Source organism: Lolium perenne, chromosome 4, assembly GCF_019359855.2.
Source record: "Lolium perenne isolate Kyuss_39 chromosome 4, Kyuss_2.0, whole genome shotgun sequence".
Classification (NCBI taxonomy): Eukaryota; Viridiplantae; Streptophyta; class Magnoliopsida; order Poales; family Poaceae; genus Lolium; species Lolium perenne.
Window position 1 is genome coordinate 367,864,216 of NC_067247.2, and position 26,934 is coordinate 367,891,149.

Below are 26,934 nucleotides of genomic sequence, written 5' to 3' on the forward strand. Positions count from 1 at the left end.
TTGAAGAGATTCCAAAGCCTACAAGATGAGGCTCTTGTTGCTGCGGTAGACGTTCACTTGCCGCTTGCAAAAGCGCGTAGAAGATCTTGATCACGGCGCCACGAACGGGCAGCACCTCCATACTCGGTCACACGTTCGGTTGTTGATGAAGACGACGTCCACCTCCCCGTTCCAGCGGGCAGCGGAAGTAGTAGCTCCTCTTGAATCCGACAGCACGACGGCGTGGTGTCGGTGGTGGTGGAGAAATCTGGCGGAGCTTCGCTAAGCGTGCGGGATGTGGTGGAGGAGAGAGGCCGCTAGGGTTTGGGAGAGGGGGCGCCGTCCATCTAGGTGGTGTGGCCACCTTGGTGTTGTTGGGGTGGCCGGCCCCCTCCCCTTGGCCCTCATTATATAGGTGAAACACCCAAGAGTTGGTCTACAAGTCTTCGAATAAGACCCCAAACCAAAACCTTCCATAACACATGAAACCTACCCAAGCTAGGACTCCCACTAGAGGTGGGATTCCCACCTTCCTTGGGAGGGGGTGGCCGGCCCCCCTTGGGGAGTCCACTTGGGACTCCTCCCCCTTAGGGTTGGCCGGCCATGGGAGGTGGAGTCCCACCGGGACTCCGCCTTCCTTAGTGGTTTCTTCCGGACTTTTCTAGAACCTTCTAGAACCTTCCATAGAACCTTTCGGATCATTTTAAATCTCATAAAATGACTTCCTATATATGAATCTTATTCTCCGGACCATTCCGGAACTCCTCGTGATGTCCGGGATCTCATCCGGGACTCCGAACAAATATTCGAACTCCATTCCATATTCAAGTTCTACCATTTCAACATCGAACTTTAAGTGTGTCACCCTACGGTTCGCGAACTATGCGGACATGGTTGAGTACTCACTCCGACCAATAACCAATAGCGGGATCTGGAGATCCATAATGGCTCCCACATATTCAACGATGACTTTAGTGATCGAATGAACCATTCACATACGATACCAATTCCCTTTGTCACGCTATATTTTACTTGTCCGAGGTTTGATCATCGGTATCACTCTATACCTTGTTCAACCTCGTCTCCTGACAAGTACTCTTTACTCGTACCGTGGTATGTGGTCTCTTATGAACTTATTCATATGCTTGCAAGACATTAGACGACATTCCACCGAGAGGGCCCAGAGTATATCTATCCATCATCGGGATGGACAAATCCCACTGTTGATCCATATGCCTCAACTCATACTTTCCGGATACTTAATCCCACCTTTATAACCACCCATTTACGCAGTGGCGTTTGGTGTAATCAAAGTACCTTTCCGGTATAAGTGATTTACATGATCTCATGGTCATACGGACTAGGTAACTATGTATCGAAAGCTTATAGCAAATAACTTAATGACGTGATCTTATGCTACGCTTAATTGGGTGTGTCCATTACATCATTCATACAATGATGTAACCTTGTTATTAATAAACTAATGATCCATTAATCAACAAGCTAGTTAAGAGGCATACTAGGGACTCTTTGTTATTTACATATCACACATGTACTATTGTTTCGGTTAATACAATTATAGCATGGTATATAAACATTTATCATAAATATAAAGATATATAATAATAACCACTTTATTATTGCCTCTAGGGCATATCTCCTTCAGTATGATTGACCAAGACCTTATACCGGGCCTCACACCAAAGGAAGTGTGGACGGGTCGACCCCGGTTGCCACCAAGGTTAAGATCTCTTATGGGTAAAGCAACACACCTCTGCAGAGTGTAATGAATCTTGACCTGTCACTCCCTGTTCCGGGTTATGAACTGCGAACGCTGCCGGAAAGGAACTCCATGAAGTTCTAGTAAACCGGTGAAGGCTGACAGACATAGTTCTTCTGAATAAAAGCAACCTTTTGAAGAAATGGTTATGAAAACCTGCATTGGTATTAGACTTTCTGGTCTAATGCTATAGCTAGTGCATTAAACACCTCTTTCCTATAATGAACTTGTTGAGTACGCTCGTACTCATCTCGCTCTTAAATCCCCTGCTTAGATATGGAGGCATCGAAGGAGGATCTACAGTGCAACTCGAAGACTGAGGAGTCAACAACTAGTTCAAGGGACAGGAACCTGTCAGAAGAGACAAACACCACATCCAACAAGGATAAAACCTAGATTAGCCATAGAAGGGAACTAGCTTCCTAAACCTAGCTCCTATTTAGCTAGAATGTATTCATAGCCTCTATAGCTAGTTAAATACTCTAAAAATAGAGTTCGTGATAGGATTAGACCACGAGTCGTTTTTCTAGAGTTTATTTGCAGTTTTACCTCATTGTAAAGTAGGAGGTTGTGTGGATCTTTTGTAAAGAGTCAGTGTTGTAATTCTATAGACATGCCTTGGACCCGCATATGTTTCTGTTGTACCACTCTGAGCGATATAATACTAGTGGAACGGTGTTTCATTGGTGTTATATCAGACTTGCATACTACACCATGCAGTGGTATGCCGGGTCACTGATAACCCACAAGTATAGGGGATCGCAACAGTCTTCGCGGGAAGTAAAACCCAATTTATTGATGATACGTCTCCGACGTATCGATAATTTCTTATGTTCCATGCCACATTATTGATGTTATCTACATGTTTTATGCACACTTTATGTCATATTCGTGCATTTTCTGGAACTAACCTATTAACAAGATGCCGAAGTGCCAGTTCCTGTTTTCTGCTGTTTTTGGTTTCAGAAATCCTAGTAACGAAATATTCTCGGAATCGGACGAAATCAACGCCTGTGTTCCTATTTTTCCCGAACCATCCGAACACCCGAGAGCCGCCAGAGGGGAGCCACAGGGGCCCCACACCACACCACAGCGCGCCGTAGGGGGCCGCGCCGCCCTATGGTGTGGGCCCCCCAGAAGCCCTTCTGCGCCGCCTCTTCGCCATTATAAAGCCTCCGTCGCGAAAACCCTGATGCGTTGGACGAAAACCACAGAAACCTTCCAGAGCCGCCGCCATCGCGAGGCCAAGATCTGGGGGACAGGAGTGTTCCGCAAGACTGCCGGAGCGGGGAAGTGCCCCCGGAAGGCTTCTCCATCGACACCGCTGCCATCTCCACCGCCATCTTCATCACCGCTGCTACTCCCATGAGGAGGGAGTAGTTCTCCATCGAGGCTCGGGGCTGTACCGGTAGCTATGTGGTTCATCTCTCTTCCATGTACCTCAATACAATAATCTCATGAGCTGCTTTACATGATTGAGATTCATATGAGTTTGTATCACAATTTATCTATGTGCTACTCTAGCAAAGTTATTAAAGTAGTTCTATTCCTCCTACACGTGTGTAAAGGTGACAGTGTGTGCACCGTGTTAGTACTTGGTTTATGCTATGATCATGATCTCTTGTAGATTGCGAAGTTAACTATTGCTATGATAATATTGATGTGATCTATTCCTCCTACATATGCATGAAGGTGACAGTGTGCATGCTATGCTAGTACTTGGTTTAGTCTTTTGATCTATCTTACACTAAAGGTTACTAAAATATGAGCATTATTGTGGAGCTTGTTAACTCCGGCATTGAGGGTTCGTGTAATCCTACGCAATGTGTTCATCATCCAACAAAAGTGTAGAGTATGCATTTATCTATTCTGTTATGTGATCAATGTTGAGAGTGTCCACTAGTGAAAGTGTAATCCCTAGGCCTTGCTCCTAAATACTGCTATCGCTACTTGTTTACTACTGCTGCGTTACTACTGCTTGTTTACTGTTTTACTGCGTTACTACTGCTGCAATACTACCACCATCAACTACACGCCAGCAAGCTATTTTCTGGCACCGTTGCTACTGCTCATATATATTCATACCACCTGTATTTCACTATCTCTTCGCCGAACTAGTGCACCTATTAGGTGTGTTGGGGACACAAGAGACTTCTTGCTTTGTGGTTGCAGGGTTGCATGAGAGGGATATCTTTGACCTCTTCCTCCCTGAGTTCGATAAACCTTGGGTGATCCACTTAAGGGAAAACTTGCTGCTGTTCTACAAACCTCTGCTCTTGGAGGCCCAACACTGTCTACAGGAAAAGGAGGGGGAAGTAGACATCAATTGATTCGACACAAGGGGAGACAAAGAATACTTGAAAGCCTTAATAGCGGAGTTGTCAATTCAGCTGCACCTGGAAACAGACTTGCTCGCAAGAGTTTATCGCAGTAATGTGATTTATAGCAAGATGAGTAGTGAAATAACAGCGGCAGTATAACAAAGACAGCAGTAGTGATTTTAGTAAACAGCAGGATTAAAATACTGTAGGCACAGGGATGGATGACGGGCGTTGCATGGATGAGAGAAACTCATGTAACAATCAAAGCAGGGCATTTGCAGATAATAATAAAACGGTGTCCAAGTACTAAGCAATCCATAGGCATGTGTTCCGTATATAGTCGTACGTGCTCGCAATGAGAAACTTGCACAACATCTTTTGTCCTACCAGCCGGTGGCAGCCGGGCCTCTAGGGAATCTACTGGATATTAAGGTACTCTTTTTAATAAAGTACCGGAGCAAAGCATTAACATTCTGTGAACACATGTGATCCTCACATCACCGCCTTCCCCTCCGGTTGTCCCAATTTCTGTTGCTTTGGGGCCTCGGGTTCCGGACAGCGACATGTGTATACAACTTGCAGGTAAGATCATAAAACAATGCATATCATCATGAAACAATAACATGTTCAGATCTGAGATCATGGCACTCGGGCCCTAGTGACAAGCATTAAGCATAACAAGTTGCAACAATATCATCAAAGTACCAATTACGGACACTAGGCACTATACCCTAACAATCTTATGCTATTACATGACCAATCTCATCCAATCCCTACCATCCCCTTCAGCCTACAGCGGGGGAATTACTCACACATGGATGGGGGAAACATTGATGGTTGATGGAGAGGCGTCGGTGGTGATGATGGCGATGATCTCCTCCAATTCCCCGTCCCGGCGGAGTGCCAGAACGGAGTTTCTGGTCCCGAGATGGAGTTTTGCGACGGTGGCGGCGTACTGGATGGTTTCTGGCGACTTCGACTTCTCCTCTCGCGTTTTTAGATCGAAACCCTTAAGTAGTCCAGAGGAGGGGGTCGGAGGCCAGCCGAGGCGGCCACACAGTAGGGCGGCGCGCCCCCCTCCTGGGCCGCGCCGGCCTAGTGTGTGGGGGCCTCGGGCCTCCACCTGGCTTGCCCTTCTGGCTCCGTAATTCTTCTGGAAAAATAAGACCTTTGACATAAATTCCGGGGATTTTCCTGAAAGTTGGATTTCTGCACAAAAACGAGACACCAGAGCAATTATGCTGAAAACAACGTTAGTCCGTGTTAGTTGTATCCAAAATACACAAATTAGAGGCAAAACTATAGCAAAAGTGTTCGGGAAAGTAGATACATTTTGGACGTATCAACTCCCCCAAGCTTAGCTTATTGCTTGTCCTCAAGCAATTCAGTTAACAACTGAGTGCGATAAAAGAACTTTCACGAACACATTTGTTCATATGATGTAAATATTCTCATGATATGGACAAGTACTTAGGCAATTCATAATAAGATACATGCAAATAAGATCATCCAATAGCTATGTCAATCATGGAAAGGTACCAATAAATTAATAATAAGCATCATGAATCATCTCTATCAGCAGGATTGTAATGTTCATAAAAGGATATAATAAAGTGGTATCTCGCTTGCCCGAATTTGAATAGCAAAACATAAATGCCCAGGCACCTCTGAGGTTCATAGAAAGACTAGAAATAAAGATTGTCAAAGATAAAAGCATCAAAGTTATACCACAGTCAATCATATTTTGGGACAAGCATATTATACTAAGAATGACAGTTGTGCTCTCAAGAAAGTGCTCAAAGAAAGGATGGTGACACAACATGAAAGTAAAAGATCGACCCTTCGCAGAGGGAAGCAGGGATTAACATGCGCTAGAGCTTTTCATTTTTAAAACAGGAGTAAAATTATTTTGAGATGTGTTTGTTGTTGTCAACGAATGGTAATGGGTACTCCAACTACCTCGCCAACCAGACTTTCAAGAGCGGCTCCCATGAAGGACGTTATTTCTACCAGCAAGGTAGATCATCCCTCTTCTCTTTTGTTTACACATGTACTTTAGTTTTTATTATGAGTGACACTCCCCCAACCTTTGCTTACACAAGCCATGGCTAACCGAATCCTCGGGTGCCTTCCATCAATCTCATACCATGGAGGAGTGTCTATTTGCAAAATTAAGTTGCTTACTGATGAATCAGAGCAAAACATGTGAAGAGAATTATTAATGAAGTTATTAATTGGGGCTGGGCACCCCGTTGCCAGCTCTTATTATGAAAGCCCGTCAAAAGTAAATGACAATGTTGAAAGATAACACCACATACTTCCTCATGAGCTATAAAACATTAACACAAATTGAGAAGCATTTTGAAGGTTTAAAGGTAGCGCATGAGAATTTACTTGGAATGGTTTGAAATGCCATGCATAGGTATTTATGGTGGACACTTTGGAACAACTTGGCTTTCAGGGGTTTGGAAGCACAAGCAGCGTTCCCGCTCAGTACAAGTGAAGGCTAGCAATAGACTGGGGAGCGATAAATCAAGAGAGCAGTCACTGTCATAATCATGCTTGCGGCAAAATAAATTAACGGAGGCATAAAAGTGATACAAGAACTCTGAAGCAAAGTAAATCATCAAGGCTTAATTGACTTTTGTTCAGTCATATGCATGCGTGAACATGTGCCAAGTCGATTCAAATGAACTATTCAGAGGAGGATACCACAATGTCATACCTATTTATGAATAAAACAATGCAAGCAAACATCCATGACATGCTACTCATATTAATAAATTGGAGCTAAGCATGAAAGATCATGAACTACTAGACTTTCTTAAATGACATAGACCTCATATGAACCAACTAAGCACGCTCACATGGATGAGTATATGTACAAAAATGAAAACAAATAGAGTTCATACAAGCCTCTCACCACAGTCGAATTGTCGTAGATCGTCATTATTGCCTTTCACTTGTGTAGCTTGGATAATATGAAATGAAAACCACGCTCCAGCCACCGAAGACCATTGAACTCATAATGAAATTTACAAAACCAAAGAAGAACAGCAAATATTTTTGGTATTTTCGAATTGGAAACAAGATCAAAAGGAAACAAGCAACAAAGCAAAATCTTTTTGGATTTTCTTATAGCAAACCACCGATAGCAAATAAAGCAAAGTAAAAGCAAGAAACCAAAATAAGCAAAGGGTGAAGAGAAAAAACAGAAATATTTTTGGTCTTTTTGTGTTTTAGGAAAGAAACAAAGCAAAAACTAGAAAATGAAAACTAGAAAAGTCACATAAACACAAAGCAGCAGGAATTCGTCAAACTTGACAGCAGTATAGTAATCGATTTTTAAGAACTTCTTGCGCTGCTCAGCTCGAAAAGTGTTCAACTAATGAAAGTTAGATAACAACCTGGGGAACATGCACAAAAATTGGCTTCGCAAAATAACGTTCAGGCTGTTTTTGAGGATTTTTTTGGTAACAGTCCAGAATCTGTTTTCAGGCAGCACTTCCCCAAATATCATCTCCCTCTTATTAGAAAACCACTTAAAGAAACTAAACAAGTATGTACAAGTATCCAGCAACTATAATATGCAAAGAATGAGTGATGCCGGTATACCTCCCCCCAAGCTTAGGCTTTTGACTCTTCTTGATCACATTATATCACCCTTCTCTCTTGACCCTTGAAAACTTCTGCCACACCAAACTTCTCATAAACTTCATTAGAGGGGTTATTACTCAAAAACTTTAATCCACTTTAGTCCTGTAGTGACACATTGCAAGAACTCAATAAAACATTAGCTACAGCTCTCCACGTCTAGAAAGCCTTACTTAAAGTCCACAAGAGACAATGCAAAAAACAGAGACAGAATCTGCCAAAACAGGACAACCAGTAAAGACGAATTTTTTCGAGGTACTTCCATTGCTCAAATCAGAAAACTCAAAACTAATGAAAGTTGCGTACATATCTGAGGATCACACGTGAATTTTTACAGAATTTTTAGATTCTCCTACAGAGAGAAAAACTCAAATTCGTGACAGCTAAAAATCTGTTTCTGCGAAGAAATCCAAATCTAGCATCAACTTTCTATTAGAGACTTTACTTGGCACAATAATGCAATAAAGTAAAGATACAAAGGTATTGCTACAGCGAGTAAAACAAGTGGAGGAAGAAAGAAATGTTGTTTAGCTCCTCTATGCATATAAAAAGTATTTGTTAACAAGGTTGATCAAGTCTTGCCACCAAATAAATTTTACACAGCATAAGAAGAAATAAACCTCAAATCAATCATGTTACCTTGAATTGTATTGATATGGATCCAATCATGATATTTTGATATCCTTCTTTAGGTTCATATATAGGACAATCAATAGCTCCAATTTTGATAGTTCTCACATTAGAAATTGTATTAACTCCACATACTTTATCAATCTTCTTGGGGAAATAAACGGTATGCTCCTTGTCATCAACATTGAAAGTAACTTTTCCTTTATTGCAATCAATAACAGCCCCTGGGGTGTTAAGAAAAGGTCTCCCAAGAATAATAGACATATTATCATCTTCAGGCATTTCCAACACAATAAAATCAGTTAATATCAAGCAGTTATTAGTAACTTGAACAGGAACATCCTCACATATACCAACAAGAATAGTAGTAGATTTATCAGCCATTTGCAAAGATATATCAGTAGGTATCAACTTATCTAAATAAAGTCTCTTATAAAGAGAAAAAGGCATAACACTAACACCGGCTCCCAAATCACATAGAGCAGTTCTAACATAATTATTCTTAATAGAACAAGGAATAGTCGGTATACCTGGGTCGCCCAACTTCTTTGGAACTTTGCCATTGAAAGAGTAATTAGCAAGCATAGTGGAAATCTCCACATTAGGAATTTTCCTTTTGTTAGAGAAAATATCTTTCATATACTTTGAATAAGGAGGCAATTTAATAGCATCAGTCAAAGGGATTTGCAAGAATAAAGGTTTCATTCAATCGCAAAAATTATCATAGTGTTCTTCTTCCTTTGATTTTAGTTTCTTAGCAGGAAAAGGCATTGGCTTTTGAACCCAAGGTTCCCTTTCATTACCATGTTTCTTAGCAATAAAATCTTCTTTAGTATACTTTTTATTTTTAGCATGCTTTTCAGGTTCATCTTCAACTTCTTATTTATCAGAAGCATCATTCTTATCATTATCTTTATCATGTTCATTACCACTTTCAGTTTCAGCATCAGAAATAGAAATACTATTAGGATCATTAGCAGGTTCAGAGGATTCTACAACATTTTTTATGTTTCTTCTTCTTTTTCTAAGGAGCACTAGGTTCAATTCGTTGAGAATCTTGTTCAACTCTTTTGGGATGCTCCTCAGGATATAGAGGATCCTGGGTAGAGACACCGCCTCTAGTTGTTACTTCATAAGCATGTTTCTCTTTAGAATTATTTTTTAACAAGTCATTTTGCACTTTAGTGAGTTGATCAATTTGAGTTTGAACCATTTGAAAATGTTTAACTAGCATCTTAACATCATTGGAGGTTCTCTCCACAATATCATGCAAATTGCTAATAGCTTGAGAGTTTTCCATTAGATGATTCTCTACTCTCATATTAAAATTTTCTTGCTTAACAATATAATTATCAAACTCATCTAAGCATTGAGCAGGAGGTTTTGAATACGGAATATCTTCCCTAGTAAAGCGTTGAAGAGAGTTTACCTCAATCATGGATGAAGGGGGAATTATCTCGCATAAATCTTCTATGGGGGGTAAATTCTTCACATTTTCAGATTTAATACCTTTCGCCTTAAGAGACTTCTTGGCTTCCCTCATATCTTCATCATTTAATTTAATTAAACCCCTCTTCTTCAATATTGGCATCGGAGTTGGTTCAGGTGTAGTCCAATCATCATGATTCCGGCCTATTTTAGCCAATAATTCTTCAGCTTCGTCTGGAGTTCTTTTCCTGAAAACACAACCAGCACAACTATCCAAATATGCTCTAGACTCAACGGTTAGTCCACTATAAAATATATCAAGTAAATCATGCTTTTCCAAATCATGTCCAGGTCGAGCTCTGATAAGAGAGCAAAATCTTGCCCATGCTTCAGACAATTTCTCTCCATCTTCCTGGTCGAAGCTATAAATTTTCTGTAAAGCAGCATATTGAGCACTAGCAGGAAAGTATTTCCGAAAGAAAACATCAAGCAAATAACCTGGACTATTAATAGAACCAGGAGGCAAACTATTATACCAAGTTTTAGCATCATCCTTTAATGAGAAAGGAAAATTTTTAGCAACAAAATAAGTACGCATCTTGACATCATCAGAAAACAAGCTACTCAAAGTAGAAAGTTCATTCATGTATTCTACAACACTTTCTTTTTCAGTACCACAAAAGGGTGTTTTCTCAACAATAGCTATATGAGATAGATCAAGAGAAAAATCATAATCTTTATCCTTAATGTTTATAGGAGATGTGGCAAATTTAGGATCAGGAGACAACTTATATCTAACAGTATGTTGTGCGAGAAACTTCTTAATTTTTCTTGCATCAGTAATAGCATTGCATTTGTCAATAAAATCATCATTAAGCTCCACATAATCCTCATTAGGATCATCACTAGAATAATCAACAGACTCAGATGAATTAACAGGTGTAGCAGTATTTTCATTAGGAGTTTCAGTATTTTTAATTTGTCTAGACCTAGCAATTGTAGCATCTAGAAAAGATCCCAATGAACCACTATCATCAAGCACAACAGAAACATCATCAATATTATGAGAATTTTCAGATTCAGCAGAAGTACCAGCAAGTGAAGCTTGCGGTGGTGAAACAAGTTGACTTATCACAGATGGTGAATCAAGAGCAGCAGAGTTACTCAGAGTTGTACCTTTTCTTGTAGTGGATGGTAATATGGCGACTTTAGAATCGCGAGATTTACCCATGATGGAGAATTTGCAGCGAACAATATCAATCCAAGTGAACCTCCAAATAAAGCTATGCTCCCCGGCAACGGCGCCAGAAAATAGTCTTGATAACCCACAAGTATAGGGGATCGCAACAGTCTTCGCGGGAAGTAAAACCCAATTTATTGATTCGACACAAGAGGAGACAAAGAATACTTGAAAGTCTTAACAGCGGAGTTGTCAATTCAGCTGCACCTGGAAACAGACTTGCTCGCAAGAATTTATCAGTAGTAACAGTTTATAGTAGTAGCAGTAGTGAAATAACAGCGGTAGTGTAAGAAAGACAGCAGTAGTGATTTTAGTAAACAGCAGGATTAAAATACTGTAGGCACAAGGATGGATGACGGGCGTTGCATGGATGAGAGAAACTCATGTAACAATCAAAGCAGGGCATTTGCAGATAATAATAAAACGGTGTCCAAGTACTAAGCAATCCATAGGCATGTGTTCCGTATATAGTCGTACGTGCTCGCAATGAGAAACTTGCACAACATCGTTTGTCCTACCAGCCGGTGGCAGCCGGGCCTCTCGGGAATATACTGGATATTAAGGTACTCCTTTTAATAAAGTACCGGAGCAAAGCATTAACATTCTGTGAACACATGTGATCCTCACATCACCGTCTTCCCCTCCGGTTGTCCCAATTTCTGTCACTTTGGGGCCTCGGGTTCCGGACAGCGACATGTGTATACAACTTGCAGGTAAGATCATAAAACAATGCATATCATCATGAAACAATAACATGTTCAGATCTGAGATCATGGCACTCGGGCCCTAGTGACAAGCATTAAGCATAACAAGTTGCAACAATATCATCAAAGTACCAATTACGAACACTAGGCACTATACCCTAACAATCTTATGCTATTACATGACCAATCTCATCCAATCCCTACCATCCCCTTCAGCCTACAGCGGGGGAATTACTCACACATGGATGGGGGAAACATTGCTGGTCGATGGAGAGGCGTCGGTGGTGATGATGGCGATGATCTCCTCCAATTCCCCGTCCCGGCGGAGTGCCAGAATGGAGTTTCTGGTCCCGAGACGGAGTTTCGCGACGGTGGCGGCGTACTGGATGGTTTCTGGCGACTTCGACTTCTCCTCTCGTGTTTTTAGATCGAAACCCTTAAGTAGTCCAGAGGAGGGGGTCGGAGGCCAGCCGAGGCGGCCACATAGTAGGGCGGCGCGCTCCCCTCCTGGGCCGCGCCGGCCTAGTGTGTGGGGGCCTCGGGCCTCCACCTGGCTTGCCCTTCTGGCTCCGTAATTTTTCTGGAAAAATAAGACCTTCGACATAAATTCCGGGGATTTTCCTGAAAGTTGGATTTCTGCACAAAAACGAGACACCAGAGCAATTCTGCTGAAAACAGCGTTAGTCCGTGTTAGTTGTATCCAAAATACACAAATTAGAGGCAAAATAATAGCAAAAGTGTTCGGGAAAGTAGATACGTTTTGGACGTATCAGTCACCACAGTTGGTATCAGAGCAAATGCTTTGACCCTAGGATTAAAACCCTCTAAAGGAGACCTATAGGATTGGTAGTGTCTATAGGGAGTTATCGTAGCTAAACCCTGCCGGCTGTTTTGGGGCCAAACGTTGCCGGTTCCTCTGCCCTTCCGCGCCGCCCATGACCTGTTTGGTCAATTTCGCCGGTAGGTTTCTTCCCCTTTTTTTGGCGCTATTTGTGCGCCGCCATTGATCAACAGCTCGTACTCACGCAGATGGACATGTGGCATATGGTGGAGAAGTTCCGCGCGGAGGTCGTTGACTCCTCTTTTGACGAGGAGTCCGATCAGTCGACGTAGACATTAGCAACTACTGCGGCCTCCATAATCCACGAGTTCACCTCAAACCCGGGGACGGAGCACCGGGGTTCTGTGAAGGGGCGCTCCAAAAACCTACCGAGAAACAGAGTGGCAGGATAGGCCCGCCTCCACAAGGATATCTACATATGAATGTAGAAGTCACTAACAAGAACGTTTGCAAACAGCTGCAAACGGATCTGATTGAGCATCAGTGGACATTGGCTGGCCATGAAGATCATGCCTAGAGGAATACTATCTTATTTTCATGTAGACTTTTCAAAATTTAAATGTAATAACTATGACTTCATTGAATTCCTTATTTTATCGTTTGGAAACTTCATAATTGATACAAACGCGGAAATGCGTCGACCGCTGGAGCCACCCCTAGGTGCAAACGGACGCGCGGACAAAAACGGTCTATCTCGCGTTCACCGCGTGACTGGCGGACACCGAAATGCGTCGCACAGCTGGAAATGCCCTAACTGAACTCCACTGAGTCACTGTCCACCTGATTCCTTAGAGCATGTTAATGGAACCCTTAAATCCGTATACAACCGTTTTTTTACGGATTTAAGGGTCCAAATGCTATATAGTGGAACCCCTAAATCCCTAAAAAAAATTAGAGGTCGAGGCTCCAATCCGTGCCCCGACCTGTACAGGTAAGGGTTGGAGGCCCCGGCCCGTGCTCCGACCCCTACACGTTCACAACGGACGTGGGAACGAGTTCAGCTCCTCCTCCCTCCCCGAGCTCGCCTCCACACCGCGCCGCCGGCCGCCGCCGCCCCAGCCCCTCCCCTCGCCGGCCGCCGATGCCACCGGATCGAGCACCCCCGCCTCCTCCTCCCCCCGCCGGACCTTTTCCCGGCCTCCGCCGCCTCCTTCCTCCTCCGCATCGAGCACCCCCGCCGCCACCGCCCCGCCGCCGCCCCCAGCCTCCCCGAGCTCCTCCTCCCCCGAGCTCCTCCTCCCCCCGAGCTCCTCCTCCTCCCCTAGCTCCTCCTCCCCCCGAGCTCCTCCTCCTCCCTCCACCGCCGCTCGGCCCGCCCCCGGCCTTCTCCCCCGACGCCGCTCGGTCCGACCCCGCTCGACGCCGCTCGGTCCGACCCCGTCGAAGGTATTTTCTTCCCCCTTTTTTGTAAATTTTGTTGATAGTATTGATGAGAAAAGTAGGCACCCGCTCGGATTACTTCAAGCGTCGTAGGTCTGCCTCCGGTCAATGGGGGTTTAGTGCTTATCAAAAGATATCGGCGGCAATGCGTGTGCTCGCCTATGGCGTACCCGCGGACTATATCGGCGGCAGTCCGGGGTCCAGGTAGTTTTTGGGACAAGAAGACCTTGCAGGACATCATGACATGTTGTGTGATTCTACACAACATGATCCTAGAGGATGAGAGAGGGTTAAACCTCCCTTGCTTCTATGACAATGTTGGCACCCGTGTGCAACCGGAAAGGAACCCCAATCGCGTAGAAGCTTTTCTTGAAGCACATCGTGCGATTGAGAATGCAAACACTCATTGTCAACTCCGGGATGATCTTGTAGAGCACCATTGGCAGTTGGATGGGCGGCGCCAATGCTCATGATGTGTCTTTGTTTCACTTTGCTATGTCCTATTTGCTTCGAACAATTTTTTTAATTTGCCAAAAACATTGTTGTAATATTTGGAATGATTATCTTGTGCTTGAGAGTACTATTTGATGTTGTAATAATAACTAGAATGATTATTGTTTGATTGATATGGTGATATTTGTGATATTTGTGATATGAAACTGTGATGAGGATTTGAGGGTTTGAGGGTTGAGTCAAATAGTGGAACCCCCAAACCCTTAAAAAATTTAAGGGTTTGGGGGTTCCACTATTTGACTCAACCCTCAAAATTTAAGGGTTTAAGAGTTCCACTAAATGCCTCCTGTTTTTCACACCTTCAACTACTCCAATTTTGCCAATTCTCAACCCTTATAGCTATAAGGGTTTAAGGGTTCCATTAGACATGCTCTTATCACCTTGGCAGTTGGCGGTGATGGGCAACAGGCCGGACGAGGTGGCACCGATATGGTTGGGCTATACATAGGTGAAAGCTGACAAACGTACCTTCAACGCATCATTGAAAATGTTCGGCGATGATCGCCTAGAAACGAACACACAATGCGTCTACAGATGGAAAAAGATGCTCATCTAGTCGACACCGAGCTGGACACACTACGCTAGACTGGAGTCCTGGACAGTTCCGTTTCGTCTCCTCCTCCGTGCAAAGCCAAAAGTAGACGCGCTGTACATCAATGGGTACGTACACGTACGTGGCACGTGCTTGAGCTAGCTAGCTCATGCTGCGGCCGGCAAAGTGGACGGCATAGCATCGGCACGAGGGCCGCCCGTAATTTAATAGGAACCCGATTCCACAGCGCCGCCATGAAATCTTATGATACAGACGCACTGACGCAGTATATGGTCGCGGTCGCAGGCAGGCAGGGTCCTCCACGCTGCATGTGGCCTGAAGCATTATTCCCTCCGGGGGGAATGTTTTGAGCTGCTAGCTAGCTTTGATTAATTCGTGCGATGATTAAAAAAAGTGGTTTCCTAGAGTATGATTTGTTCATGGATCTTGATTCTCGATCTGTCGGGCTCATATCAATCTTCCTCTTCTGTATAAATAAATAAAAGTTATGCGGGGAATAAATAAATAATACATGTTGTACTTTGGATGACAGCCAGTGGCGTGGAGGCGGCGACTGTCCGTGCACTGATCCGTAGCAACCCTTATGAATTGAAATTCAACGAAACTTGACGGGATGGTGTGGTATGAATTTTAAAGCAGTAAATCGACGGTAAAAACATGAGATCTTCCTTCCTTGCATAGAGGGCAAAAGCATTTCTCCCTCCAGTGGTGCCACTGTTTGCACGAATCATCGGCCTGGTTGGTCGTGTCGCTACTACGACCAAAATTTTAAGACCAAAGCACCAAGCATGGAACGGGAAGTTTTGCTTGGCGACAGGTCGGGTTAATTTTGTTGGACGAAAGAAGCGAAACAATGCGGTAGTGGAATGTGTACGCGTCACATCGCATGGCCAGCTTTAGCTTATATTTGCTTTTTTTTCCGATAAAGCCTTAAAGGAATATATTAATATCAATAAGATATCAATTACACCCAGGCTCTGCAACAACGCACCACCCTAATGGCACTACGGATGCACACAGCCAAAAAAAACTAAGAAACAAAAGTCCCGCTACAGTATCTCAGGTCTGACAACAGCAATACATCCACCGCCAAGACAACACCTGAATTACAGACTCTCCAAAAAAACGATGCCTCCAAGAAGGGAACAGTGCTCAAACACCGTCGTTGCCCGATCAAAGATCTTAGTTTTTCACCCTGAAGATAGTCCCCACTCTCAAAACAATGCCTCCACCAAGGCCATTGCCAGGCACAACCAGTTAAGGCCAGACCTTGGGTTTTCACCCTGAAAGGTAGGACTCTGCACTTCACCTATGTTATCGCCCCCACTTTCATACCATTCTTTGTGAAGCCCGGAACACCAAGCAAGTCTCTCAGCAATGAAGACTTGAACCTCCCTTAGCTAGTCCTCCCCTCTGGCCTTCATGAAATTCTCTTCTTCCGACTTTCATCATGGATCCATAGTCACTTGATGTCAACACAGAAAAAGAGCTTCGCGCCGCTCCCTCCAGAACCAATCGGTCGGAATAAAAGCATGGGTGCGCACGACCGAATACCTCTGATCCAGCAAACTCCAGGCAAATCACTGTTACATTCGCCGGTGAAGCCTTCCGGAACTCAACCCCTGGACAGATCACGAGTCCAGGCCTCCGGTAGGTCCTCCTCTTCACGCAAGAGAGGCCCTAGGACCGCCGCCTTCTGATAGTTGGTGATGATGAGATGTAAAAGGAATAGGGGATTGATGAGATGAGCGCGTAGATGATGCGACGGAGATTGCAGGGATGATATGCCAACGGCTATTACCGGGGCCATCGGATATGTAGCCGCCGGCATAACTCAGTTGTTGGTATATTTGGAGGCATGCCGAGCGCAATCGTTGGCTTAACGAAGCCATTGGCAAAAGGCGATACTCTGGCGTCTTACCGACTAGCGGTCCTCTAACGGTGTTAGACGTATGCCGATGGCCATGGTGGAGGGTTGTCGACATAGGGTTGTGCCTACATTGCCGTTTCATATCTCTGTCCATTAAGTCGATGGTCAGGCCATCATCATACCCCTTTTCATATTAATGCCTCCATTTCCACGACGAGTATGAATTTCTTTACCTAGAGGTTAAATGTTGCAAAACTCTTTGTGGATCTACGAGTCATACACGGTAGTCCTTATCGACTTCTTAGTACTCTTGAGATGCTCCCTCTGTTTCGTATTACTCCATGGATATATAAAGGTTAGTCAAAGCAAAACTTAGCATAATATTTAGCTATATATATGATAGACGTTGAAACATTTTTCTATATTATCAATCAAACTTTGTAACACTTAACTTTGACCAGACATTATGTAAATGCATATAGTAATATGCACCAGATTTTTCTCGCAAAAAAAAAAAAATGCACCAGATTCCTCTCGGCACCTGCTAGCGCTTGGTGGTGATGGGCAACAAGAAGAGGTGTGAGTGTGTGACAATAAAAATCTAAAACTGAAGGAAACACTGATGCGCATGTGTCAAAGACACTTTTTAAGCTAGCTGCCCCTACATATGATGGATCGGCGGCAGCTGGAAACTGACAAACGTGGCACCACCGCATCATCGGGCGCGCGATCACCTCCTCGAAACAAACACTCGAACAGCCAGCCATGCCCATGCCATGCATGATAACTGGAGTAGAGTAAGTGGAAAAGCCAAACGCCCAAACCACGTACGCTCGCTATCTGTACACATACACGCGCAACGTGGCACGTGCATATGAGCTCATGCTTCGGCCGTTGTCGCAGCAGGTTGGACGCCAGTAATAATAATTTAAAAAGAATCTGATTCCAGCGCTAGCCTAGTGCAGTAGTGCGCCGTGACCGTACGTACGTACGCCATGAAATGAACCGTCGTGGCCGTGGTCGTCCATGCTGCATGTGCAGTGAAGCATTTTATTCCCTCCCGGCCGGGGAAATGTCTTGGGAGTATAGATTTGATTGATTAATTCCTGGAATATGGCTAAAAAATGGTTTCGATCGATGCACCATCCGTGATCTGTTCATGGATCTTGATTCTCGACCTGTCTGGCTCAAATCGATCGCTACTTCTCTATAAATAAATAAAAAATATCCGGGGAATAAATAAATAAATTATTGATCTGTTGCACTTTGGATGACAGCCAGTGGTGCCTAGTATTCGTACATCATGACGTGGATCTGGTCGCTAATTGGAGTCTATGATTGTGGCATGGACATCCATCGAACTGTTTGCACGTACCATCGGCCTGATTGATCGTGTGTAGGTACTGCCAATGGAAGACCAAAGCACCACGCAAGCATGGAGCGGGATATATTATCGCTTGGCGTGACTACCACACAATATGCCTTCACAGCTGACTCAGTTGAATTGGTCGGTCACATAGTGTTTATTAAACCGTCACAATGCAAGGCTAGACGATGATGCGCTCAACTTTGGCGCATGGTTAAGCTGATGAAATCATCTGTGTATCGTACAGCGGGCCTTAGCAAGCGGGGGTTACCTTCCCAAACTCCCGCGTTTTGGATGATCGCAAACGACTTATGTTGTTATATATGTGTTTACCTCACTATTTTCGCATACAGCTAGTTTGAACCATCTGTATGCTGATTATAACATTGCAAAGAATTTTACAGTAGATGTACACCAAGTTTAACTCTCACCTAAATACACTACCAAATCTCAGCTATATTTAATCGCGCATCCGACACATCATATTCATACATACGGTTGCGATATATCTCGACCCGTTAGCTATACAGAGGAGAAAGCTATATGAGCCGGACAGAGATTTGGTGCACCTGAGATCCAGTGATCCCTTTTTAAAAAAGTAATTAAAAATCATATTTTTAAATTTTAGAAAAATCTGAAAATAAATCATGATGTAGTCAGTATTATATCCCACAAACGTGTAAATTTTCAACTAGAAATAATTTGTATTTTGGACTGCACAAAAATAACAAATATGTGGATCTGAGTATAGTGATTCAAATCTCCAAAAAAATTCAGAATTTGTCATTTTTGTGTAGCTCAGAAAACAAAACATTTGTAATTGAGATTTTATACGTTAGTGGAATACATCATTGGCTACTTTTAGAATTTTACAACATAATTTTTTGAAATATATATATATATAATTTTCGAATTTTTTAATACACTGAGATCACTGGTGCCCATGATCCAAAAGAACTTTTCGATATGAGCCTCCTTATTTTCTTACATCCCCATGTTCCTTTCCCATCATGGCATGAGAAGGTCCTGCATGTTCTGCACAAAATTGCCATGAATGTGAAAAAAACTAACTTTTATTTACGGTCTGCATTCAAATGATTAGTGACCATATAGGAAAACATGGATGTAAAGTACAATAAGGGAAAGGAAAAACGACGACAATAAACGTCGCACACTTTACCTTGCCTTCTTCTTATGTAGTGTACTAATGTAACATTCCTATATACTATGTAGATCTAACACAACCACACAAACGACAAACTAATAAACTCACCCATCATATGGACCAGTGCTTACATATGTCTGTTGTGGGGTGCAATCCTCCCTGGCCCACCTGGCATCCTCCCACCGTCCGCATCTCTTCCTTTCTTAGTCCCCGGCCCTTTTCTATTTCTACCTTCTCCCATCCAAACCCTAGCATATATATGAACGGTGACCTCTCACCGCTCTAGCCACCCACAGATCTGCGTCTTAGAGTCAGCGCCATTTCCAACGGAGGATCCCCATCACGCCGCCGCCGCTCCACATCCTCTCGTCACCGCTCCCAGAACAACCATGTGGCAGGATCATTGTCGAAGCCAGCCCACGGCAGTGGCTTCTTCCGCGTCGACCCGAAGGCGGAGCCGAAGAAGCAAATCCACGTGCGCGTGGGCGACAACATCGTGCAATGCATCACGACCCTCTACGTGCATCTTCCTTGAACCAAGGTGAAGCTCTCCGACAGGTGGCACATGAACCTAAACCCGGTTCCCGTGCCACCGGCCGGCAGGCGAGGACCAGACCAAAGGGAAACATTATTGCTTGGCGTCATGCCGTCATGGTCGGTTAATTTTGTTGGTCGAAAGAAGTGAAACAATGCTGTAGTGGAGCGATACATATGAACGAGCTTTTGCTTTGCTGATAGCTAGTGACGACGATGCGATTTAGTGCTAAAAGAAGAGGCTGGTGAGGACGCATGTCAACGGGATTGGCGAGATGACGTGTAGATGGATCGTGACGGAGAGTGCATAAGTATGTTGATCAGTCTCTCTCTCCGTCGTTGCACAACTTGCACTACAGCTTGAGTCGATTTCAGGTCTACTAGTAGTTAATTACACGATAGAACTTGATGTCCATCTGATAAGATAACATTATTTTGGTGCGCGCGTACGTAGTGATGTGTACCCAGATCCAAGCACTACAGGAATGGCTCGCTGCGCCGACGGCCGTGGCGTACACCGACGGCCAAATGTCGGGGCTGTCGGCGTACGTCCGGTCCAGAGCAGCGGCCCAACGAGGCCCTCGGCGTATGAACACCCTCGGCGTAGAGAGGGCTACGCCGACGGCCACCCTCGACGTACACGTGGCCGTCGGCGTAGCACAAGCATGTGCTCTAGTCCCGCTCCGGCCGTGACGGCTCGGTCACGGCGTCAGCGAGGCGCCGAGGGTCACCCTCGGCATAGGGCATCACCCACCTATGCCGATGGCCACCCTCAGCATACTTATTTTTTTTTTCTTCTCTCTCATTACTTTATATTATGTTTGTATTATTTATGTACTAGTATGAATTATGTAAAAATGGTTCTTTTTTTAAAGGAAAAAATGGTAGATGGCATATGTAGATCCCACGAGTGACGCTCTTCGCAAACGGGTCGATGGGAGCCAAGAGGCTGGTTACGTAACCCAGCTGGATCGCTTTCTCAGATTAATTCGATCACTCGTAGCACAAACTAATTTCAGCTGCGCTCCAAACCTGGCCAACAGTTTCCACTTATTTTGCGTATATGTGATGGCACAGTCGAAGTCCACTCGCCAAAGAATATGTTGCGTGAAAGAAACCACTTTGCCTGCCCCAAAATGGTAAAGGAACGACTGGACCAACCAACACTCCTCAAGTCTTGCCGGGATGATGAAAACGATGATGTCTGTCATGCATAGCACCACAAATATCGGACACCTTTCGGAAGCATTAGGGACGTGATTGGTTGGTTTCATCCATTTTTTTCGCTTTCGGGGACACTTTCTAGGGGCATTCAGACATGTCCGGTTCGAAATCAGTTTGTCAGAATAGAATCATACCATTGAGGAGTACTTTTTCATGTACGGTTCAAGTTGGTGAAGTAGATTAGGCTGCTCATAGTGGAGAGTAACTTAGACTAGTAACATGACATATGTTACTAGTCTAAGTTACTACCTTCATAGTGGTAGTAACTTAGATGTGGTGTCATGCAATGTGTTATTAATTATGTTGTAGACTCATATTGCCTTGAGATGTGTGATGTTATGGTAACATAGCTAGTTACCACCTCATTCTCTTTCTTCATTTGTTAGTATGCCATGTCACTAAAATGTCTTGAGATGTGTGATATTACTACCTATGTTACTCCCACTATGAGCAGTGGTGTGAGCCCTTGCACGAGAGGCTCCATGTTTGCCCCTTGCGCTCTCCTAGGTTTGTCTCCACGAAAACCACCGATTCAGCTATTTTCGGGCTCTTGCCCGGAGGTGCTTTAAGTCTGTGCGGTCCACAACGCGAAAGGACCTCTCAGTCATTCAATCACCTAGATCTCGTCTTTTCACGATGACGATTGATGTGTTAAACAGTTTTGCTAGTTCTCAGCAATAGGTGAGAACTTAGTTCCAGTCGAGTACGTCCTACACAAACAAATTTATATCGTGAGTCGTGCAAGTTGCGATTGATATTTTTTATTTACTATAGGTTGCAACAACAAAAAAAATCTTCAAACTATTAAATTTGCTTCATGATCTACCGTTGGATTTTGGCCACTGGCTATGCATGATAGAGAAATGTGTTTGTCCCGTGCATCTTTGTGCTCTTGAATTCCCTACTTTGAGATTGGTGCCACACTGTTACATCAAGTTTTATTGAAAGGCATTGTGTTTTGGTTTGGCAATATACATTGAAACGACAATGATACCTAATGAAATGGTGCACACGGGAGGTCCTGTGCACGGGATAATTGCGGATCTCATGCATATATAGTACTCCCTCCGTCCTCAAATAAGTGGACATTTTAAGCACATATTTTCTTGTTTTCTTACATGCACTTAGCTTATTGGAGGTAAAAGAATTAAAGAGAAGAGATGCATGTTTTCAATTTTTTTTACTTTACTTCATAATTTGTCTTAAAAAATCTATATATACACTTATTTATGGACAGGGAGTATCATTCTACGGAGTAGTTCCCTCGGGCCGCCGCCACATTGCGGGGAAAGAAGTTCCCTCCGACTGCCGCCACCGACCGGAATCAATGTCCGATCCGAACATGCAATCAGCCGCGTATGCATGTCGACGGAATATTCTCATGGATGGCACGTGATCATTGTCGACCGAAAAGTATCGAGGGGAACGACTTGCCCTGTGTCGTCAACCAGCTGGTGATTAATAAGACAACCGCTAGCTAGCTGCGGCCAGCGGCCGCATGCATGTGCATGCACGTAGAGAGAAGGTCGCTCGGACAAGCCAACCGGCTTCGATCGAGGGAATATAGAACTAGCTAGGTTGGTGAAGACAATAGGAGCTTAAACAGGATGAAGGAAAGTGTATGATTTCTGGATTTGTGCTTCTGCATGCCACACATCACTGCCACACATATGTGCGTCCAAGTACCTTTCACCGAATCTAGCTAGCTACTCGACGCGATCGAAATGCGTGGAGTATAAGGAAACGAAGAAATTTCCGAGCACGTTCAAACGATATAATGAAGGGTCGATTAGCTAGATTGAGAAGTGTTCATTAAGATATACTTAGTACTGTAACAACCAATGAAAGGGACACACCTACTAATTTAAAAAATTGGGCCAATCACAAAATAAGAATCAGCTAGGACGTACGGAGAATATAGGTTACGTACACTTCAGAAATACAAAATGGAGGAGTAGCTCTATGTAGCCCTTTATTTTTTTAAATTAAGAAGTTATATATCAAAATTTCAAAAATTGTGCATGCAACCGATGATATATATTATAAGTGTGCACAATATCACCACGGAATATCTTTCATCCTAGGATACACAATATGATGAAAGTGTGGATATAAGTATAGTGAACACTGCACTTTTTTTAAACTTCAAAATATATGTTGGACTTTGCTATTTTTGTATAGCCTCAAAATATAACGAATTTGGTATTGAGATTTTCATGCATGTAGTGGATATGAGTGTAGAACAGTGTATATTTTTCAAACTTCAAAACTTGTTGGAATTCGCTCTTTCTTGTGTGGCCTCGAAATATCAAGAATTCCATATTGAGATCTTGCACGTGTGTATAGTACAACATACACGATGATTTTTTCTTCTAATCTTTCAAATAGGATTTCCGAAATTTTCAAACTAGAGGGATGCCTAGAGCTTAGGAGCCGGAGAGTTTTTTTTTGGTATCTAGCGTGTTCTAGTGGAGTTTTTGACAAGAGGGGAGGGGAACTTGTTTAGGTGGACGACCCAGCAATCTAGATTCGATATCTAGTTTGGTTTACCTTCTCTTGTGTTGTAACGACTCGAAAAAATCGCATATTAGATTTTTCTTCGCTGCTCAAGTGCTTATCATGCATGCATCATATCTATGTGTTTTGATAAAATAAAATTATTTTATAAATTCTAATTATTTTGTTTTCTCTCTCATATGATTTATATAATAAACCCTCCTTTGTATATTCATTTAACAAACCCTAAAATAATTTTTTTAAATAAAATAAAAATATCAAAATAAAAGTTAAACTTGCTCTGACTTGTTTTTTAAAATCAAAATAAAAATAGGAAAAAAGAGAGAATAAAAACAAAACCCTATCTGCTAACCTCCCTGGACCGGTGGACCCTATCTATCCCGGTGGCTCACTCCCTCTCTTTCTTCCTGGCGGCCCACCATCCCATCCCTCTGGCCCGCTCCTTCCTTCCAGCCCAAACCCACCGATGCAACATAACGTTTCGCTTGTTCTGTCGTCTTCCTAGACGAGTCACGCAGGATATGTGCTCGCTTTCTCTCTTGTGGCTCAAGTCACCGTCCCAACCACCGCACCCAGACCGCGACTCGTCTCCCTTTCAAGCCGCCTCCAGCGCGTGAGCAAACCCTAGCCTCACCTCTCTTCCCCCCTTGCGTCGCACCCCCTCGTCTCTTCTTCTTTGTGAGGGTTTTCCCCGAGCGCCTCCACCTCCTCCTCGCCGTCGCCCCGCCACTACAGACAACCCCTCGCCGAGCCAACGCTACCAGGAGATGCGCGATGTTGTCCTCTTCATCCATGTGCAACTTTCGGGTTCCACACATTGAGGCGACTCACGTGCTCCACCCCACGGTCCTCCTCTCGCCCTTGGTCATCAAGGCCCTCCTCGACTTGGAGTCGGTCCGCCTGGAAGCTGCGCGCTCCGCTTCCTTCCCCGACACCGTCTACCTCCTTGATGACCCACAAGTATAGGGGATCGCAACAGTCTTCGAGGGAAGTAAAACCCAATTTATTGATTCGACACAAGGGGAGACAAAGAACACTTGGAAGCCTTAACAACGGAGTTGTCAATTCAGTTGCACCTGGAAACAAACTTGCTCGCAAGAGTTTATCAGTAGTAACAGTTTTATAGCAGTAGCAGTAGTGAAATAACAGCAGCAGAGTAACAGAGACAGCAGTAGTGATTATAGTAAACAGCAGGATTAAAATACTGTAGGCACGGGGACGGATGACGGGCGTTGCATGGATGAGAGAAACTCATGTAACAATCATAGCAGGGCATTTGCAGATAATAATAAAACGGTGTCCAAGTACAAAGCAATCAATAGGCATGTGTTCCATATATAGTCGTGCGTGCTCGCAATGAGAAACTTGCACAACATCTTTTGTCCTACCAGCCGGTGGCAGCCGGGCCTCAAGGGAAACTACTGGATATTAAGGTACTCCTTTTAATAGAGTACCGGAGCAAAGCATTAACACTCCGTGAACACATGTGATCCTCACATCGCTACCATTCCCTCCGGTTGTCCCGATTTCTGTCACTTCGGGGCCATCGGTTCCGGACAGCGACATGTGTATACAACTTATAGATAAGACCATAAACAATGATTATCTTCATGAAACAATAACATGTTCAGATCTGAGATCATGGCACTCGGGCCCTAGTGACAAGCATTAAGCATAACAAGTTGCAACAATATCATCAAAGTACCAATAACGGACACTAGGCACTATGCCCTAACAATCTTATGCTATTACATGACCAATCTCATCCAATCCCTACCATCCCCTTCGGCCTACAGCGGGGGAATTACTCACACATGGATGGGGGAAACATTGCTGGTTGATGGAGAGGCGTTGGCGGTGATGGCGGTGATGATCTCCTCCAATTCCCCGTCCGGCGGAGTGCCGTAACGGAGACCGGCTCCCGCGACGGAGTTTCGCGATGTGGCGGCGTTACGGAGGGTTTCCGCGACTTCGACTTCTCTCCTGGTGTTTTTAGGTCGAGGCGAATAAGTAGTCCGAAAGAGGGCGTCGGAGGCCGGCCGAGGGGGCCACACCACAGGCCGCGCGGGCCCCCGGGCCGCGCCGCCCCATGGTGTGGGGCCCTCGGGCCTCCACTTCAATTGCCCTTCGGCTCCGTTAGTTTCCTGGGAAAATAGGGCCTTCCGCATAAATTCCGAGGTTTTTCCCGAAAGTTGGATTTCTGCACAAAAACGAGACACCAGAGCAGTTCTGCTGAAAACAGCGTTAGTCCGTGTTAGTTGCATCCAAAATACACAAATTAGAGGCAAAACAATAGCAAAAGTGTTCGGGAAAGTAGATACGTTTTGGACGTATCAACTCCCCCAAGCTTAGCTTATTGCTTGTCCTCAAGCAATTCGATTAACAACCGAGCGATAAAAGAACTTTCACGAACACATTTGCTCATATGATGTATATATTCTCATGGTATGGCTAATACTTAAGCAGTTCATAATGAGATACATGCAAATAAGATCATCTAACAGCTATGTCAATCATGGAGAAGCACCAACAATTAATAATAAGCATCATGAATCATGTATATAAGCAGAATTGTAATGTTCATAAGAGAGCATGATAAAGTGGTATCTCGCTTGCCTGTATTTGGTTGGCAAAACATAAATGCCCGGGCACCTCTGGAGTTCATAGAAAGACTAGAAGTAGTGATTGTCAAAAGATAAATGCATCAAAGTTATACCACAATCAATCATATTTTGAGACAAGCATATTATACTAAGAATGACAGTTGTGCTCTCAAGATAGTGCTCAAAGAAATAATGGAGACACAACATAAAAGTAAAAGATTGACCCTTCGCAGAGGGAAGCAGGGATTAACATGCGCTAGAGCTTTTCATTTTTATAAAGTCAGGAGTAAAATTATTTTGAGAGGTGTTTGTTGTTGTCAACGAATGGTAATGGGTACACTAACTACCTCGCCAACCGGACTTTCAAGAGCGGCTCCCATGAATTATTGCATATTCATTTGGCACTCCTTCCAACCTTTCTTTCACAAACCATGGCTAACCGAATCCTCGGGTGCCTGCCAACAATCTCATACCATGAAGGAGTGCCTTTTTATTTTAGTTTTACTATGATGATGACACTCCCCCCAACCTTTGCTTACACAAGCCATGGCTAACCGAATACTTCGGGTGCCGTCCAACAATCACAAACCAAGGAGGAGTGTCTATTTAAGTTAATTAATTCGGGACTGGGA